Source organism: Platalea leucorodia, assembly GCF_965183815.1.
Source record: "Platalea leucorodia genome assembly, chromosome: 7".
Classification (NCBI taxonomy): domain Eukaryota; kingdom Metazoa; phylum Chordata; class Aves; order Pelecaniformes; family Threskiornithidae; genus Platalea; species Platalea leucorodia.
This window is the reverse complement of record NC_138829.1, coordinates 59,907,815-59,926,974: the sequence shown is the minus strand read 5'-3', so window position 1 is coordinate 59,926,974 and position 19,160 is coordinate 59,907,815.

The following is a 19,160-nucleotide window of genomic DNA, read 5'->3' as shown; positions in this document are numbered from 1 at the left end:
CAGAAATCATCCATATGGTAAAATATCATCTCGCCTCTCTTCACGAATAATTCAGTATTTAGAAAAATACTTTGCAAAAAAATGTGAACTGTGTCAGTCTATGCAAGGGACCCTCCTGCAGGAAGGGCAGAGACCAGCTTGCCCAAGTCCCCTGCCCTCCCCAGCTGGGCAGAAAGTCGTTGCATGGCAGAAAAGAGCAGGAGCAAACAGGTAAGATGAGAGGAAAGACGTGCAACGCTAAAAGGATGTATAAAGAGGCAGGGCACAGACTTCAGTGCCTTTCCTGGGAATAATAGTGCACTGTATGCTAACCTCGGGCTAAAAGACAGACAAGTGAATCATAACAGGAGAAGAAAAGTGTGGACATTTTTAAGTTAAGCATTTAAGAATAAATAAATCTGTAGAATGCGACATAGATCAGCTGCCTCTTTTCCCCTCCCTCCCTCCCCCACCCCCAAACACTGACTAAAGCGATTGGAAACATTTGGGTCTGGAAAAAAAGGGGAAAGCTATAAGTGCTTTTTCTTTCTTTTTTTTGCCAAATCATGCAGAAGATGCTGGCAGCTGCAAAGATTCAATTATACACAATGCAAAAAATAATTTAAAAAAATAATGGCACTTGAAAAAAAATTGCCTCTCCAGAAATTGCGTGGAACAATAAATCTGTTAATTAGCTAATTAATATTCAATTGGGGTCAGTGGGCTTAATAGAACCTTTTTCTGAGACCCAAGAAATTTTCCAATCACAATGTTAAGTCTGCCCACTTTCATTATCATCTAAGCGCAGGCAGCCCTTATCTGGCCGCCAGGCGCCCAGGAACAATGCAGCACCATTATCATCTCGGCGCAGTGGGTGCGGGTACCACAGTCGGATGTTGCAGGCCGTGAAGTAAAAATGCTTGAGCATTTAGGGTAATTGATATATGGGTTCTGCTGTATTGTTTAGGGCTGTTTGTTTGCTCTACTGGTATTTAAGGCAGCGGAGCATCAGAAGATTGATTTTCATTGGTTGCCATTTTTTATTTTTTTTTTAACAAAATCGATGACAAGTTGTCAGTGTGGGACCCGGACCAATAGCATCCAGCAAGTCCTCCCCACGGCGCAAGGGCCGCCGTGGGCCACGGCCGGGCACACGCGGAGGTGCCGGGGCAGCGCACTCCCCGTGCCTTCCACTGGATCTTGTTCAGCAGAGATGCTGCGGTGATGCTCGCCTCTGTGGGGCGGACATTTAAACCTGCATCACCATAAAAAAGGACACATTTAAACGGGCATCACTATAAAAAGGACAAAATGCAAGATCTGTGTTATTACGGGTGGTAGCTGCTCTTATTTGTTTTTCCAAGGGACTGCCGTTTCCTGCTGTAAGACCTGCTATCTCTTTCTTCCCTTCATATCAAAGTATGGAAGAGGGGGTTTTTGGGTTTGGGTCCCCCCGCTGCCCTCCAGGTTAAGAGAAAGCTGTAGATTACAGCTTTTGGAGTTCACTGGGCTGAATATCGTTGTTTATGGTATTCCACAACATTTCATAAAACAGTTTGTGACCGAAATTACATTTGTTGTTTAGCTGGTAGTAAATCCTCCGGGTTACCTTAGAGAGGCCATCTAAGTCCAAGCAGTTTGACACAGACTCCTTAAATCACTATCCCAAGTCCCTGACATCTACCATACTCTTCTGATGATTAGGTTGTAAATGAAAAATACAGTTGGCGTTAACTCTACAGAATGGGGACATGATCTACAGGACCTAGCTGCCCCTCCACTTCTTCACTGAGCTTCATCTCCATGTGCTATTGCAAGCGACACCAAAGAAGGTAAAAGTTGCCTGAATGCTTCACAGTTGCCTAATTCAACTGTTAAAAGTTTCTCCAAAAACTTCTCCATCAAGGAGCAATTCTTCTTTTCCCCCCCTTGCACGGCTCCCTCACCGGCCCTAGGTTTGTCTGGGAGATGATCTTGGAGGGCAGAAGAGGAGGGAAAGAGGTTTTTCACTGGAAATCTGGAGACTAGGAAATCCTTTTTCTTTCCTTCTTTCTCCCTTTCCCTTTCCCGCAAAGGATCCCTGTTGCTGATACTCAGAGGAGAATATAATTACTTAAAAAGAAAAACTGAGAATTTTGCAAGTATTTCCCAGGTGACATGCCTGTTGGTTATTTGTGTACTTAACTTGAAACCAGAGACTCCTGGTTATGGACGGTTTATCCCTGAATCTGCTGGAAAATAACATTTCACGTGATTTCTTGCCAGCGAAGCTATAGGTTAAATGATTTACAGGTGCTGGGCTTTTGTCGTGGTGGCTCCTCTGCCTGGTGCCCCCGAGGAAGTTTTCTCCCGGAGCTGTTAGGAGGACACGGGTGTTTCTTGGACCGGGAAACTTCTGGAGGAGACGAGAAGGTGCTGTACATGGGGGGCACTGTCAGCCCTTCCAAGCCACCAGCCAGATGCTTGTATTTTCACTTCAGTCTTCACTGTGGTTTTTCCAGTTAACTTTTTCAGCCCGACTTCACAGGGCTCACATACTTTATTTTAGGGGCATGGGCTGGGGAGGGGGAAATAAATTTTTTTCTTTCTCCTTCAACTTTCTTGCAAGTCACTGGATTTTTATATTTATTTCCAGGGTAGCCTATGTGCAATTACACTGATTAGATCCTGTTTGCCACCTCTCTGCTATAACGCACATACCCTAAACCTTAAAAGGAAAATAAAAGCTGCTATTTCCTATTTTCATAAATGAAAAGATGTTTCAAATATTGGGAGACACTGAAAGAAATTCTGCAGTTTGAAGATACTTCAACTTAACTACTAATTGCAGAGGACCAGTGGGCGTAATTTTGGCACTATATTAGCTTTGCCACTCCATGAATAATTTGCATACAAAATGCTTTATTTTGGCAATCTATTAAAGAGCTATACAGTATTTGTGGCTTATCGCATTCACGCAGGAAGCAGGATCCTTGGCCATCTCGTTAAATTCTGTTGATGCATAACAATTTAAAGCATGGCACAAGCTGGTATGACATTTAAAGATGCCTTCACTTAATTATATTACACAAATATTGGGTTGTTTATCCTTGGGAATAAAGTCTTTTTGAAGTCAAAGTTGGCATGCGTATAAAGGAGTAAATTTTAACTGATCCCTCAAGTGGGCCTCCTAGCTGCAAATTGGGGTTCTTGCATTTTTTAAATTATTTGTGATAAGAAGCATTACACTTTGAATGCAGCCACTGGAGTTTGTTTGGTACTCCCCCTCTTCTTCTCCTCTAATGGAAAATACGCTCTCTAGCAATAAATCATCACATGAAACCAGAGGGGTAAATGTAGGCTGGGGGGAGAAATGGCACAAACAGTGGCAGTCATAACACTTTGTGGCTGCAAAAAATCCTCACTTTTGTCTTCAACAGGAGGAAAAAGTCATGTAACTGTGTCTATAGACTGCCTGCATAGCAGTGATGGGGAAATCAGGGTAAAAGAAATTGATGCTTTTTTTTATATTCCCAGAAGGATAATCAGCATGAAGCAACGCTGGAGTTTGGGTTTCTCTGTAGATAATAAATCGAAAGGCTGCAAATCTAAAATTCACGTTATTCGCTTTAGTGGGGTGATCAGATTTTCTTCTGTGGTAGAGATCCTTTTATATATATCATACGCAGAAGGTGATGGACAAAAGACCAAGAATGGGCTGGAAGAGCGGTCTCCATCCCAGTAAAAGGCATGTCTGGGGACATCCTAGATGAGGAAAACGAAACCATCCATTTGCCAGTGTTGGGAAGAAAGTGTGATCATTTCGCTCTGTAGATGATGTTAATAACAGAGAATAGATCTAATTTTGGCTCACTAGAGAGTAACAGGGAAGATCAGTGTGTGATGAAAACCCTCGACTGGAGCAGGAGCTTTCTTCCATTTCCTGTCCCACTTTGACCAGCAAAAAAAGGAAAAAAAAAAAAAAAAACCAAAAAACCAACCAACCAAAAAAACCTAGGGACCAATCCTACCTAACTTTACTTGTAAATAAATGAGATGACCTCCAGGTACAGACAGACCATCACTTAGATGGTCACTGCACATCAGTCGAGCTGCATTTAACAGCCTTGTGTCCCTTTCTAAGCTTATTTTAGAAGCAAAATGTGGTGGCTTGAAATGCCTTTATGTTGTTGGGTTGGGTAATCAGAAATGTTCAGTTCACCCAATTCTTGCATAATGTAGGAAAAATATATGGTATTGCATTTGCACCAAAAACAGTCATACAGAAGGCATTCAGTAAACAGCTTGGAGTGCTTGTCTGGGTAGTTATAACTAATATTTGTCTCCTCTGGTTTAGCCGAGATATCAACTCCCATAGAAAAACTAACTTTATATCTCATTTCTTAGTATACCCATTCAGCTATTTAGAGGCTTTTTAAAAAACTGGCATATATATTAATTTTAATTCTGTAGTTTTTCTAATTCAGCCACAGTTCTGCTGCCTGCGGCTCTGAGCTGCAGTTCACCCAGGAACTTCTTTGACCCTGAAGATAAAGTCGCAAAAAGCTGAAAAGAAGGGCTGGTTCTGGCGTGGTGGCCTCATCTCCTTCCTGCTTGTGCTTTGCGAAGCTGCATTGCTGTAAATACGTAACTTGAAAAACATGCAGGCCAGGGAGAATTAGTAGCAATGCACCAGAGGCAGAGCTCCTCCTTTCACTCAAGGAGAAGTTTGGGTCCTCAATCTACTTTTGGCTTTGTTGTTTTCCCCCCTCCCCCCCTAATTAATTAACTAATGAGCCGATATGAAGTAATTTTATATATCATAGACTATTGATAAAATAAGTGTTAAGTATATTAGCAATTAGGAAAGTAAGAGGATGTTAGGAATCCTTACGTCCAACTAAGTACTATGATTTAAATTACCGTCCTCCCATTATCCTCTGTTTCGATCTATAAACTGTCCCTTATTGATGATGGATGTGTATAGATTCACTTCTGGAGAAGCTACACCACATCTTGGACTATGGCAGTGCAGCAGGACGGATCCGTGCACAGCCACTATGTCCCAAGCCCCAACCAGCCAGTCAGCCAGACTGAGGCACCTGAATGTCTTCAAACACATAAGCCTCCTTAGCCTAAATCCCATTGATTTTTGATAAGATTTAAGAGCCCCAGCTTCATCCTTAGATCACTGCAGCTTTGTGAGCACAGGCGCATCTGGGCACTCCTAGTGCCCGTGGCCGAAAACACGGGGACACGCTCCTGAAACAGGCAGATGTGGAGCAATGTCCATGTCCTGCTGATGACCCGGAGTGGTACAGCCCCACCGAGGGGGCTGAAACAGCCAGCATGGGCCTGCCCTGGGGTGCTCTGTAAATTAGCTAGGCACACCAATAGCCTTTAAAATCTGACCTTAAGCCTTTGGTCCCCAAGGTGTTGTGGCACTTGCCTTTAACTGGTTACGGCATTTCCAATGACTGGAGCACAGGTGAGAAACTCCCACTAGTGTAATTTCTTATCAGGAGTTGGACATTACCTAACTTTAAGGATCTGCACCTAAGGACTGGCTCAAGTCACTCTCTGAAAGTACGTGAGTATTTTCAACCACTCACCTGCCCTATAGACTGTCAGGGGACTAATCTGTTACTAAAAGGAAAAGGTACTAATTTTTAGTCCTTCCAGGCAAAAAAGAAAAAAGAAAGGTAAGTAAGTTCTGCACAGAAATATTTTTAAGTAGCAGAGAGGAAAAGTCTGCTTAAAGCTGTGCTTTGTAGCAATGTCGTGAGGTCTCCCCCTGCAACTACTTCTGACACAAATTAAACAGCATTCATATCTACCCTGGTAAACAGCATATCCTGTACTGTTTCTATCGAGTGCAGCCCTAATATTTATCTTTTACACTTTCTATTCGTTGTGAGATCCGGTTGAATAAATTTTAGCTTCATAATAAACATCTCTCGGAGTTAATGGACCAGCAGCAAGGCTGCTGAGCTCCAAGCCGCACCAGCAATGCCAGCGACTCCCAGGGAATTACTTGCAGGTGCAGGTACTTGGCAATACCCAGGGCTTGCCAAATGCAGGCGGTAATGACTGGCATAAAAAGTTTGGCCAGTGTGTTAGACAAACTGGGCACGCCACAAAGCCACGGCTCGCAGATCTCCTGCCCCCAGTTCGGCAGCGGTTCCACCAGTTAACTGTCTGCAATCAGGAGAAGCGCCTCATCGCCGTAGTTGTAACACCCTGAAAAGCAGGCTGCTGCACAACGCAATGGTCTGATGCACAGCCTAAGGATGTAATGGGGATTACTGGGGAAAGTAAGGAAAACCTGCCGCATCAGCTCATACTCATTAATAATTCTTTGCGGTTTTTTTCCCTTTCTTTTCTATTTCTTTCTCTTTTTCTTCTTTTTTTCTTTTTCTTTCTTTTTCTTTCCTTTTTTTTTTTAATCACTTAATGTAAAATTGAGAGCACCGATTTTTGTAGCTACACCAATTTTTAGTCATAAGAAGTGAGGAAACACTAGAGGTACGCACTGTAGTTATTAGTCACTGATGTGTGAGCCTACAGTCCCAGCCCTCACAGCCGTACCTAGCTGAAAGGCAGGTGTCCAGCCTTTTCAGGTTTTCCAGAGCAGTCGCATAAGGCACATCCATGCCATGCTAGCGCAAGCCTTGGTCCTTGTGGGATCAGCTAACGGCCATTTCTCAATGCATTTTTCAAAGCATAACTGTGTACGTGAGCAGAACCACAAGCTTGAGCATCAGCTGTCGCGGTGGCCAGGACCAGAGCTGAACGGAGCGGGTAGGACAGGCCGGAGGTGTTGAGGGGGAAGGCTACGCGGGGAAGACAAGCACGGCGTGACTGCCAGACCATGCGGCTGGTCTGATCTTGCGCTTTTCAGGGGCTTTTTAATTTCAGTGGATGATGCCTGATTTGCAGGTAGAATTTGGGCCTTTGGGCTAATTTTACTTAATCTTACAAGATCTCCTGAGAGATTTTTAATGGGAACTCCGTATTAACTGTCCCTACAGCTGCACATCCAAAGATTATTTAAACTTGAATGTCTTCTCAGCCTTTATCATTGAAAATTATAAGCTATCATTTCCACCCTTTTTGTCAAGCCCTTGATTCTACCTTCATCCCTATGCTGTTGCGACTGCAGTGTCTCTCTTTGAGGCTGCCTCCTCCTCTTACAGTTTCTGAGAGTGGGACTTTCTACAGCAAGACGTATTCGTGTCGTTCTTCCTTTTCTCATTTGTGGGGATAATCTATCAGCAGTAGCAATAGTGTTGTGCCCACAGGCTCTAAACATATAAAATGGGGACCATAGCTGAAGTCCTGGTAGTAATTGGAGGAGCCCAACCAAGCAGAAAAAAAAGGCACAGAGTGCCTGAATGACTTAAGTAAAGACACATGGAAAGCAAGTTAACTGCTCCAGAAATAACAAGTCCCCTGTGACCTTCCTTAATGTTCTGCTCTTTCATCTGCCTGTCTTCTGGTGACTAGTCCTACCTGGTGCTGCAGAGCTGCAGAGGGATGGATGTGCTGTACAGAGTTGGGCTGTCCACGCATTTCTTGCATGAGAAAAATGGCATTTGAATCACAGCCCAGAGTAAGCTGCACTTGAGCTTGGGTGGGAGGTGCGCAGGGCTTCACTTCTGAAAATTACCTTGGTGATAACAGATGACTACAAACACCCTATCCATCAGTCTCCTTCTTCTAGTTTGCTTCCAGCTCCATCGTTTTTCGGGGAAGGGTTCCTACAGGATGTGGTTGGAGTTTTACGGCCTGTGCATTTGCGTGCTGTCAGGTATGTGCATGAGAAATGTTTTACCCCTGATACTCGGCTGTTTCTCACGTGTGACAGAAACCTGCTGTGCTCTTTTTGCTAGCTCTGATGCCTCACACTCCACACACACCTGGCCTGTTTGGCTATCGCACTGAAACGTCCTCCAGTATTAGCTCGTCGTTGTTGTTCACATGTACAGAGTAACACCTCTGAACAATATGGTCCGTGACATCTGTGTTGGCACTGCTTGCATTAAATGACAGCATTTCATAAAAGCGCTGAATTAAATCCTGAGTGGATATAAAACAAGGTGGCTCTACTGACTTGCAGTCTTCAAGCCCTGCTTAGCTGTCGTCTTACCCACCAGCGCAGAGTCATACGATGGACTTCGCGAGGCTGGCTGGAGTGCTGCTTAGTCAGAAATCAGTATGATTTATATTTTTCTTTTTCCTAACATGATGAGTATCAGTCATAGGACCTGAGCACCTTTTTGATTAGCTCTTAGTGCTGACCTGTCTTAATCATCCAATGCACAGTTTAATATGTGGAATGTTATATTTTAAAAGTTATATTTAAATACCTTATTTATGTGTTTTGTCATTAAGTCTATGCAATAAATTGAAAGGCATAAATAATGGGGAGATTCCCCACAACACACATTAATTTCCTGATGTTTTTATCATGTATGTAATGCAAAGTACCATTACCAGTTACTTCACCATCGTCCTTAACACTGAGAATTAAAGGTAACTGATATATAAAATATTATGCAATACCTGCATTTCCTTCTCATATCTTAGTTATCTCCATTATCACGAGTGCTACAACCCCTTCTACCCGCACGCACCAGTGAAATTTGCAGTGGGTGGTTTGCAACACGTTCCTGCGTAGTATGGGACAGGCCTTAGCACCATCTAGGAGGGATGCAAATGGTACAACGTGCATGCTCCTAAGGCTGTAAAGAGCATTGGGGTGCTGCTGCTGCTGTTACAATAAATGAGATGATTGCTGTTGACATGGCTTTCCATGCATTCCTATGACTTGCAAAAGATGATGTTGACCAGCCAATTATGTTATATTGCCGCTGACTACGAAACAAGGATCTAATCCAAATCTCATTGATGCTAATGAACATTTTTACACTGACTTGAAAAGGCGCTGTTGGATCAAGCAGCAAATGATTTTCCTCCAGGGTATTTAAATTTTGATTGTGTCCCACAAAACTAGAATATTTCAGGTCTAATGAGCAGGACGTAACTTTTGCCCCATTACAAGGAAAATGTAGAAGCTGACACTGATGAAACAAGGTGGATTTTTCCTTCCGCCGACTATTTGACAGTTGTGACAAATTGTCTTCTGCCATGAGTTCCTACTAGAGACTCGGTTGTTGGTACGGAGGGCAGGGTCAGCGGTATAAACTTTCAGAGCTTCAAAAAAACCACCAAACCACAAGATGTTTCTATAAAGCACACATTTCTGGCCTACTTGAATCCAGCTGTGTGACTTTCAGGTCAGGAAGAGGAATTACAATACAATCTTCGCTAACTTTTGATTCTCCACAAAAGGTCTTAACAAAATTGGATGAGTTTTATATGAATATGTTAGCAGGGTGTAGAATAACTCTTTGCTTGCCTTCTTCTCACTGAACTGGTAGGTAGCCTTTCTAGTGTGAATAGAGCCCTTTTTTGTAATGAAAGACTTACGAAAATATAATAAATGAATGGAAAGAGAAGCACAGTAAGTTCTGCATCTTTTCATTGATCTGTTATTTTTAGTAAATCACATGTAATCATAACATAAAATCCTTGAAATATGAGGTGACAAAAATAATCAGAAATCAAGCTCAACCTGAAAATTAAAGGCATCAGCTCACACAGTTCATGAAAGCAAGAATATATTTTAGATGGTCTAGTTAGCATGTTGCAATCTATTTAGCAATGTAGTTAGCATACCGCTGCATCTGGTGCAGTGCTGTGTTCCTTATTAATTTTCAATACGTTTATTCGCCTGCTTTATGCTTCAGATCTGCCGCGTGCTGCCAGATGTGCTATGCCATTTCCTCGGATTGAATCCAGGGTTTACATCTACTTGCCCGCTACTGCAACTCTTGCAACACCTACGCTTACCCCAGGTAGGGGAACAGGAGATGGGTGTTAGGAGGGCAGTTCAACATCCAGTGTGAACACGTGTAGCAAAAATTAATTATAGCATATACTGTATGTGATAGAAATGAGTTACTGCCTAATTAAGTCTCCTGTTTCCATTCAGATGAATTAACGTTTATTGTGAGCCCTTGGGAAACCAGACACACTTTCAAGTTGTAATGAGTGCTATCATTATTGCTTTTGACAGTCATTGAAGTATAATTATCTGATCATCTATTTAAAAAAAAATCAAAACTTGTTATATATGAGTTCTGAGCCGGCAAATTACAGAACAGTCACCTTAGGAGAGCAGCCGCTCAGCTATTCTCTGTAGTGGCACTGCCATCTCCTGGAAAAACAGAAGTTGTGCTGCCAAATTTTTCACCTTGAGATGAAACAAACTTCAATAGCAAGAGGTTAAGTACAAAAGCCAACAACCTCTTAAATTTAAGGGGTTAGCAGTTGCTGAGATAGCTGGTTTCAATGTTAGAAATGGCTGCATGGCTCTTTGTTATCAAAGGATTCTGCTGAGGAACAAGAATGGTTGTGATGTTTGGAGTGTTATGGGCTACTCCTATCCAAAGGAGATGGTGAGAACAGCTAGGTGCTCCAGTGGTTTGGTGTTTCTTTACAAAACATAAGTTCATCATGAATTGCCCACCAAGAAATGGTGCGGTATCACTTTACTTAATTCCCCCAGCAGTCAGTAACCCAGAAACAGATACTTTCAGATTATGGGATTTTAGCAGTAAAGAGGTTTGTATTGCAGTTTTCATTTGAAAGGAGATGGTATGGTATGGTATTTTTTTTGTCTGCTTCCTTGGCCTTTCCTGAGCCACCCTGTGATAATTAGTGTTGATCATCCTACCAACTTACTAAGCAGTGGTTCTGGCTGCCACTGAAGGATCTCCCCCAAGTCCAGACAAACCTCCCATGTCTCTAGGTGCTGCATTAGTTTTGTTACTCAGATTTTACATTTGTCCATATCCCCAGTTGTCCTCTGCCCCAATGCCAGCTTTTCCATCAATTAGCTTAGACCTCTGGCTACTGTGTATGACCTTCAGCCTGAGGAGGAATTGCAGCAAGAGCCCCTCACACTCTTCCCAGGCTTAGCTTCTCGGTCTGGGTCCAAGACCAGCCAGAGGATGAAGCCGTGGCTCTGCCTGCAGTGGAAGAGGACTCTTCTCCCTGCCTCAGCTGCCCCTTCTAGAAATGAGTGGGAGATGGGCACCCATGTCTCACGTGGGGCTGCTCTTTCTCAGGAGACAGACAGGTGAAGCACGTAGCTGCTCAGTGGTGGTATCTCTCAAGCAGAGCTGAAATCCCCCTCCAGGCCCAGCTACTGCACGCAGGCCTTTTCTGTTTGCATAACGATAGGGCTGGGGGAAGGCTGCTCTTGTTTCAGCGAATCAGTTTCTTACTGCTTCCTTAAATTATGGAACTGCATTCAACTACAAAAGATGAAATTCTTACTCACTTGCACTTATCAGGTAACCTGTGGCACCATGCATTTTACACACTCCCCCAAATTAGAATACAATTCTAAGTACTTTCAAATTCACCATGCCTTGTTTTCAGGGTATTTTCACATTTCCTGTCAAAACCAAGCTTTTCTTTTACCAGATTCCTCTTACAATTACTGTCTCTTTGCTGGGGAGAAGCTGTGTCTGAACTATCCATGCTTTATTATCCACACTCTGCTGTAATGGCGACTCATTACTCCCACACCTGCCTCAGCTGGTCCCATTCCCGTCTCCGCAGTGCTGGAATACGGGTATGTTGGCTGGCCGGTCAGCCAGCCGCACACAGCTCCAGCTGAACGGTTCCCCCTCCCATCACGCTCCGTATGCTGCAGGGATGCCGGCCTCATAGACACCTAGAAATTACACAGCCTTTCACTAATACTTTGGATTCAAATCTTTTTTTCTGCCTGCGATGCATGCATGATACCAAAGCTGCTGCAAAGGAAGTCACTAGGACTCAGTTGCACACTCTGTTCATTTCTTACTGTGCGTGGTGTCGAACTGCTCTCTGAAATAATCCTGTAGATAGTAGGATTGTGAAAAGTGGCACCCACTTTTTTGAATGTGGTCAAAGCAAAAGTCACGTCCGGTCTGTTGAGGATTTTCCTTTTATTAGAAACACCTAAGCTCCTCTGCAAGGTTCTTATATCCTTGCAAGGTTCTTTATCCTTGTCATAGACTTGCTAAAATTTTCGTAACTTCAGACTGCCCTTCCTTTTTAAAATCATGAAATAGCACCAGGATTTCACTTTCTTTTAAACACATTCAGTATAACCAGTTGATACTGGTACCAATATCTATGAGGATTTTTTTCCCAACCTACAAGAACTCTTTAAAGTTTCAAGTTTTCTCTTAGACAAGAAAACTTTTCCTCTGGCATTGTAGGATATGTACATGCCAAGGTCAGTTAGCTGGCAGTCTCCTCCTGCAACTGGACCAGTGAAGGATAGGAACAGTTGTATGTCTGCAAAGAGAAGAGAGGCAACAGACTCCCCCCGCCCCCGAACACATTTATTCCCTTCAGCCGCCAATACTTTTCTCTCATGCTTCGGGCAATATTTGATATTAGTTTCCCAATAAGCCTATCTGGACAGAACATCAACGATGCAGAGTTTTTACCCAAGACAGATTGCAAAACCAAATTGCTTCTGTTTTTCTAAGCATTCAGACGGGCATCTGCCAAGATTCCTCAGTCACGAGCTATTGCAAGAAGCATAGTTCAAACTGGCCTTGTAAATAGGGACAGAAATTCCTATGACAATCCAAAAATTTATTTCCGAAAAGCTCAGATTTTTCTAGCAAGCCATTATCCTCTCAGCTCCTCTGTACTGAGTAGCCAATAGTGGCCACAAAGCAAAAACCCTAACTGGAAGGATCTTCAGCTCTGAAAATGTAACAGTTCACGCTGCTGAACATCACAACACTCCCTTTCCTCACCTCCCGCACCACTTCTGAGGTACTGCCAAACCTACAAACACATTTTCTGTAATAGCAACAGAACCTCACCACATTCACATTTCTGTGCATCTCACGTACAGGGTCGCTTACTTATTATTGCACTGGTTTTTTTCCCACTAGAAGTCCCCCCAGTTGAATGGGTAAGTGTTACCTCCATGTTTAATTTCAGTATGGAAGCTTTAAACTTAGTGAAGGCTACAAGATGATGTCATCACTTCTTGATCCAATGGTTTAGCTTACACAAAGATAACACTTCGGTAAAATAAACTGATGGGAAACGGCATGCTTTTCAATATTCTCAGCACCAACTTTTTCATATGGCAAATGTTTTTAATAAGCTGAAAGCTACAGTTCTAGACCACCAGCAGTTCTCAAATGAAGCTAGAGGCTTTCCTTGGTATTTTTGATGCTGTTTTGAACTTATGCACTCATTTTATGATCAACTTTTCCCAGTACCTGTCTTTAATAGAAATGCTTCTTTTCATCAGTGCTAATGTCACTCCCAAATTAATGATTTTCCTCAATACACAAATGTCATGAGCTCTCTGAGAAGCCTCTTTTCGATCATGAAATTATGTACAGGTTGCTGCTGAAACATAGCATTTCAATCACAGCATCATCTCCATCCTCCTTTTCCTCAGCTCCTCTGCAGTCACTGTTACTTCACATCATGCTCAACAGAACTAGATACACATTTATTCACCCTGACCCAAAAAGTGATACAGTAATACAACCTGTTCTCTTTGTTCACTAGCTGATCACCTCCTGGAGGAGACTACAAGAGGGCTGAGCTCAGCAGAAGCTCTCTGGGCACAAAAAACTCACTTCCTACAGAAACTGTCGGGCTGGTGCTTCTGGTCCGTCAGCTCAGACAGACTCCCCAGGCGCAGCAGCTGGGCAGCTGTGAGAGGCACAGAGAGCATTTACAGAGAAATGGTCACAGATTTTCTACCGGACACTGCCACAGCCATCCTGCAAGCGGGTCTCGCTGTAGCAGACACCACGCGGTGGGGCTGAAACCCAAAGGACTCTTCTGGCAATTGCATCGTTCCCCAGCTGACACTGACATCAGTTGAGTACTGGTACCTCCAAAACGAATGAGGCCTCTTTGCACTAGGTGGTGACTTGGCCCACTCTACACAATCTTTCTTTCCTCTGTGAAATATCTCTCTTTGTCTTTAGTCATGTGAAAACATACCAGCCTATGAGGGACGCACGGTTGGCAAGCTGAGCCTACAAAACAGTTGATTGATTTTCTTAGAAGCTCTTTCTTGCCTGACTTCCAGTAATGACTTTTGCTAGAAGCAAAGACCCTGAAAGGTGCAGCAGCTTTATAACAGATCTGCTTCCAGATACTTCAACCTGAAGCTGTGTTTTCCAGGGCATGGTATTAGTTGTGCTCGAGTTAGTTCAGCCTGATGGCTGGATCAAACCACATGTCAAGGGCTCGCACCAGTCCAATGACTAAGTGTCTTTGCTGACAGTGCCATCTCTGTAACGTCACCAGAGGTGGGTCAGTCATATTTGCTCACAGGAATTGCCTTTCCTGTTTGTTTTGCCAGATTTTTATTTGTTGAGCCCATCAGGGAAGCTCTTCCCCAATTTTGAACTGTTTCATTATGAGAGTTCAAAATCACCCATATTACCAGGGAATTTCCATTTTCATTTCTTTCTCAAGGTATTTTTTTTTTTTAACTTCTCTCAAAACCGGCTTTCAGCTGGGTTTCTGCATCTTCGGAAATCCAGAAAGCAAAACTTTATGAACCTTGCCTGGCTTCTAATGCTGGTATTCTCTTTTGCACTTCCTGAGTGAACTGATGCACTCCACAGACGGGGGTTTGTGTTGCTTTTCAGTTGGTGGCATTCATCTGACTCAATATTCACATCTACAGGGTGCCCATCAACCTCTGGGCAAGGCGCCCCCGCACCCTTTATTGTCAAGGAAGTAAAATATAGTGTGATCTATCACATCTGAAAGTAGACCTCCACCTATGATCTGATGAATTATACCTTAAAAGTACCGATTTCCCACTGACCAATACAAACATGCCTCAGACATAAACATGTATGTCACAGGTATCTGAAGCTAGCAACACGAATCCACTTCTCCAGTCTCATTCTTACATAACCCCCAGCTTTCCCATCGCCTTGTTCTCCTTGGCTTCCCACAGTAAAGGATGCTCCCTACAACTGGCAATGTGGACTCAAAATAATTTTCACTTTTTGAACAGTGACAGTCCTGCCAGTCACACTGTGCAAGGAACATGCCTTTAAAGAGCACACTAGAAATGCTGATCCCAATTATACACCCAGGAGATAATCCCAATTATCTCTCCGCTGGAGTTCTGTTGACTTCAGTGAGAATTTACATGCACCCCAAGCATGCTGGGGTCCATCCAGGTCCACCTCCTGAAGACAGCAGAGCTCATCACATATGTGACTGTGCCTACAGCCACCAAAAGAGGCAGGCTTTGCGAGGTTGGCACCTTCGCCCATACAGCGTCTCCTCTCAGGGATACTTTGCATTGTAGTCAGTGCAATAAACACTCCCGAAATTATCTGTGCCTGAGCCACAATGAAATCGATTCAAGATGAAGAACTTTTATTTCTAAGAAGTAAAGTGAAAGTTTTGCCTGGTAATGGATAAAATTATAGTTTAACTGGCCCTAAAGGTGTCTGGCATGTAGTAAAGAGACCATGTTCTCTCGTTCCTACTGTACTAAATGCATCCTCTAGCTGAAAGAAAACAGTGATTATCAGAAAGTCAATTGTCATTCTGCCTCTTTAGAAAAATTCCCATTAAAGATAAAGCCAATTTTAATTAGATTAAGTATCCAATTACTGTAATTACATTTTTAAAAAATTCACATCATGAGGATGACCCTTTTAAAAAGGGTTACAAGAATAATTAGTGTATTCATATTAACCGAAATGTATTGGATAATATTTATACCCAGAAGGCAAAGTACATTACACATATTTCACCTTTGGGGAAAGCTTGCAAATGTTTTGGCAGTGGTATGAATATTTATAGGCAAGAGCGTGCTTTAGTAAGATTATATGAGAAAGCATTTATATGCTCACAAATTTTTACCCAAGGGTAAAGTATACATAAAAATGTAGTGCAGAGATTATGGATATGCAAAGTACGACTTAAGCGGGGAATTTATATCAGTTTGTTTAATTAATTGGAGCAGAATACTACTTCCCTTATTTTTGTTGTGACAGAAGGCCCACAGAATTCAAGTCTGAGCTTTCCTTCTGCTGATCAATGACAGCAAGAAAGATGCAGGGAAAGGGTCTTCCCTTTGCAAGGCATCACCTGGTCCATAGGTTAAACCATCCCCTATAATGTGTTCCTGCTCACAGTGTGTAAGCAATCCCATCTGTTACCTGATGTTACCTTATCAGCTCACCATGGGGTTGGCAAACATGCAGGCAGCCTCTAGCCAAGATTGCTCCTTTAGGGGCAAATCCTCCAATTCTCACTATGGGGAAGACTTGAGGATATGCCAAAGAGGTTTGCTCAAGCACAGAAGACAAGAAACCACACCCTCGTTCCAGGCTACCCACAGAAGGCACAGAGGATGTGACCCATTTTTACCACTTAGGTACAGCGCTGGCTTAGCGCACCGCAAGGACGCTAGCTGTGCAAGCTCTTGTGCTGTGCACAAAATCCTCGCTGCAGACTAGCGAGCAACACACCACGGTGGTCTTCCCAGCAAACACTGCCAAGGCAGCCTAACCATTGATTTTTGTCTGCTCTGCAGCAAATCAGCAGATTTGGGAATCACCAGGGCATTACATTCTTCCTCAGAAAAAAGCTCTCAGGCTCTGGTGTTTGCATTTACCCAATACTGCAGCATTTGGCCCTTTACAGCTAAGATACTCTGCAATGAGAAGTACGCTTGCAGCATGCACGTTGACACCTTCCTAAGTTAGGTGAGAGAAGCTGTGATGGCACAGCTTTTGGCAAGACCTAGACATAGGAGGAGGCTCTTGAGTTATTTGTTAGTTTGATTAAGTTAAGAAATTTGATCCTAGTTTACATTTATATCAAAGAAAGATTGTTCATTTTTACAGCAATTTATATGTGGCCAGTCAAGAATGAGCAGACCAAAAAAAAGACAGGCTTAAAATGATTCATTCAACTTCTTGCACATTAATTTTATCTATCATCTTCACTAAATTATCAGCAATCATACTCGAGCATTCATGCCCTTCCTGTTTTTCAGAACTGTTGAATACTGTTTTACATAATCTGTATTTTGGTATTCATTGAGCCATAGACTGTGGCTCCAAGTAGTTGCTCTTTGTGCAGATCTTTACCTGCACATGTGAGAAAGGTTCAAGCTTCTGAAGATGGCCCTTCCCTTATGAAAGGAAAAAGTTACAGTAAATTGCAAATATTTGTGCAAATGGATGGTTGCTTCGATGCTGATATTGCCAGTGTGGATAGTAGCATGAACATGTACAATTTCCACAACTCACACTGTCATTTCCTGGTTTTTGAGCTTTCTTGCAAAATAAAGTAGCTTTTCCTTAAGAAAAAAAGCATAAAAACAAGGAAAAAAAGTCTGATTCATACTGGATAAATTGTCTTTAAAAACTTTTTCAACATTTGTCCCATGATAAGGAGAAAGTGGGAGAAGTAAGCACGGGATAACAGAGAGGCAGGTAAGTGGGAAAACATCAGGGTTAAAAAAGTAACAAGAAAACGAAATTAATTTCTAATGTTCCTTTCCAGAAGTTCAAAATAAATCATTTGTTGGAGATTGCTACCGATACCTTCTGAATATCTATTATATTACCTGGAAGGTATTTTGCTATGTAAGTGTTGTTTCAGAATACTATAAAGGCTGTACTTGTATCAGTTTGGAAACATAAATCAAACAGGATATTTATGAATATTAGCACTTATGAAGACATCATTCTGTGAAAACATCTCTTTCTACGTGATGGCAAACACAACTCAAAGCAATATAAATACAGCAAAGTCCACTTCACGAGGCTGACCGGTACTCAAGACTGTGGTCTGAAAAAAACATATTCAGATCAGAATATATTTATGGTATTTTTCCTTTCCAGAAGGTAAAATCACCTAAAGCATCCTCTTAATCTTTTTTGTTAGGATGCTATTTTCACGGTTGTTTTGTACGATTAGAAACGGGTCTACAGCAAGCTGAACCAAAAGGATTTCACCTGCAGCTTCCACAGACGCAGGACTGGACCTGTCCTTTTTGTGAAGCCCAAGACTTATACCCTAGGCTTCCCCTGCAGGAGTTCCATATTTGGCTGTAAAAGAAAAATGGGTTTTATCAAGTTCTCCTTTTTTTTTAAACATCACTCTTGATGATTGAAGACTTCACAAAGAGTCATTACATCTATGCAGCCTCTACGTATAACCCCAGTATTAAATTCCTTGCTTTGGCTTTCAGCTGCTGTAGGCTTCTTGAGTGGCTATGGACCAAATGCCATGGTGGGAACAGAAAGCCAGTGATTCCACGTGAAGTGCTAGTTACAGAACATTGGTCTCCCCATTCCTCCTTGGCTTTGAATGGTGTGGGGAAAAATACTGAGAAAACTGCCATAAGCATTTATTTATTTCTTCCAGTGACCTTCTTAGGAACAAGAGTGGAAAGGCAATCGGCTTCATCCAAACCTAATCACCAAGGAAGCCCCCAAGTATCAGCATTTTGAATCGACTGCTTTGACATCACCCAGAGCACTTATAATGGTGAAACCACCCTTTGACAGTTGCAGCTAACTCCTGAAAGGCTCAGGTGGTGCTGCTGCTCTCCCAGTTGCTGTTTGTCCTTCCTGCACATCCCAAGAGTTACAATGGAAAGAGAAGCGATCCCCAGGGGTGCTGTGCCAGGCCAGTGCTGGTCTCCCTGTGGGCATGGAAGGTTGTTTTGCTTTTGGCTTAAGGACTGATGCTTTGGGTAACTTCAGCATCATCAGCCGCTGAAGATGACTGCCCTAAGCAACTGCAAAATCTCACCACTGTACCATGCTAAAAAGTTGTTCCTCTTCAATGAAGTGACCAAAGCTGCTGCTCATGGTAGTACATCATTGCCAGAGAACAACAATATATTTTTCGTGACAGATTGAGTGAATTATTTGTTGTTAGTGGACGAACGACACATTTCTGATCAGGGAGATGCTCCTTTTGATGCCCCTACCTGCTAACTTTGCCACTGCAGGCATCAAGAGCTGCTGACAACTTTAGGAAAGAGGCATAGATGCCGAACCGATAGTTCCAACTATTCCTATTTCCAGGAGCAG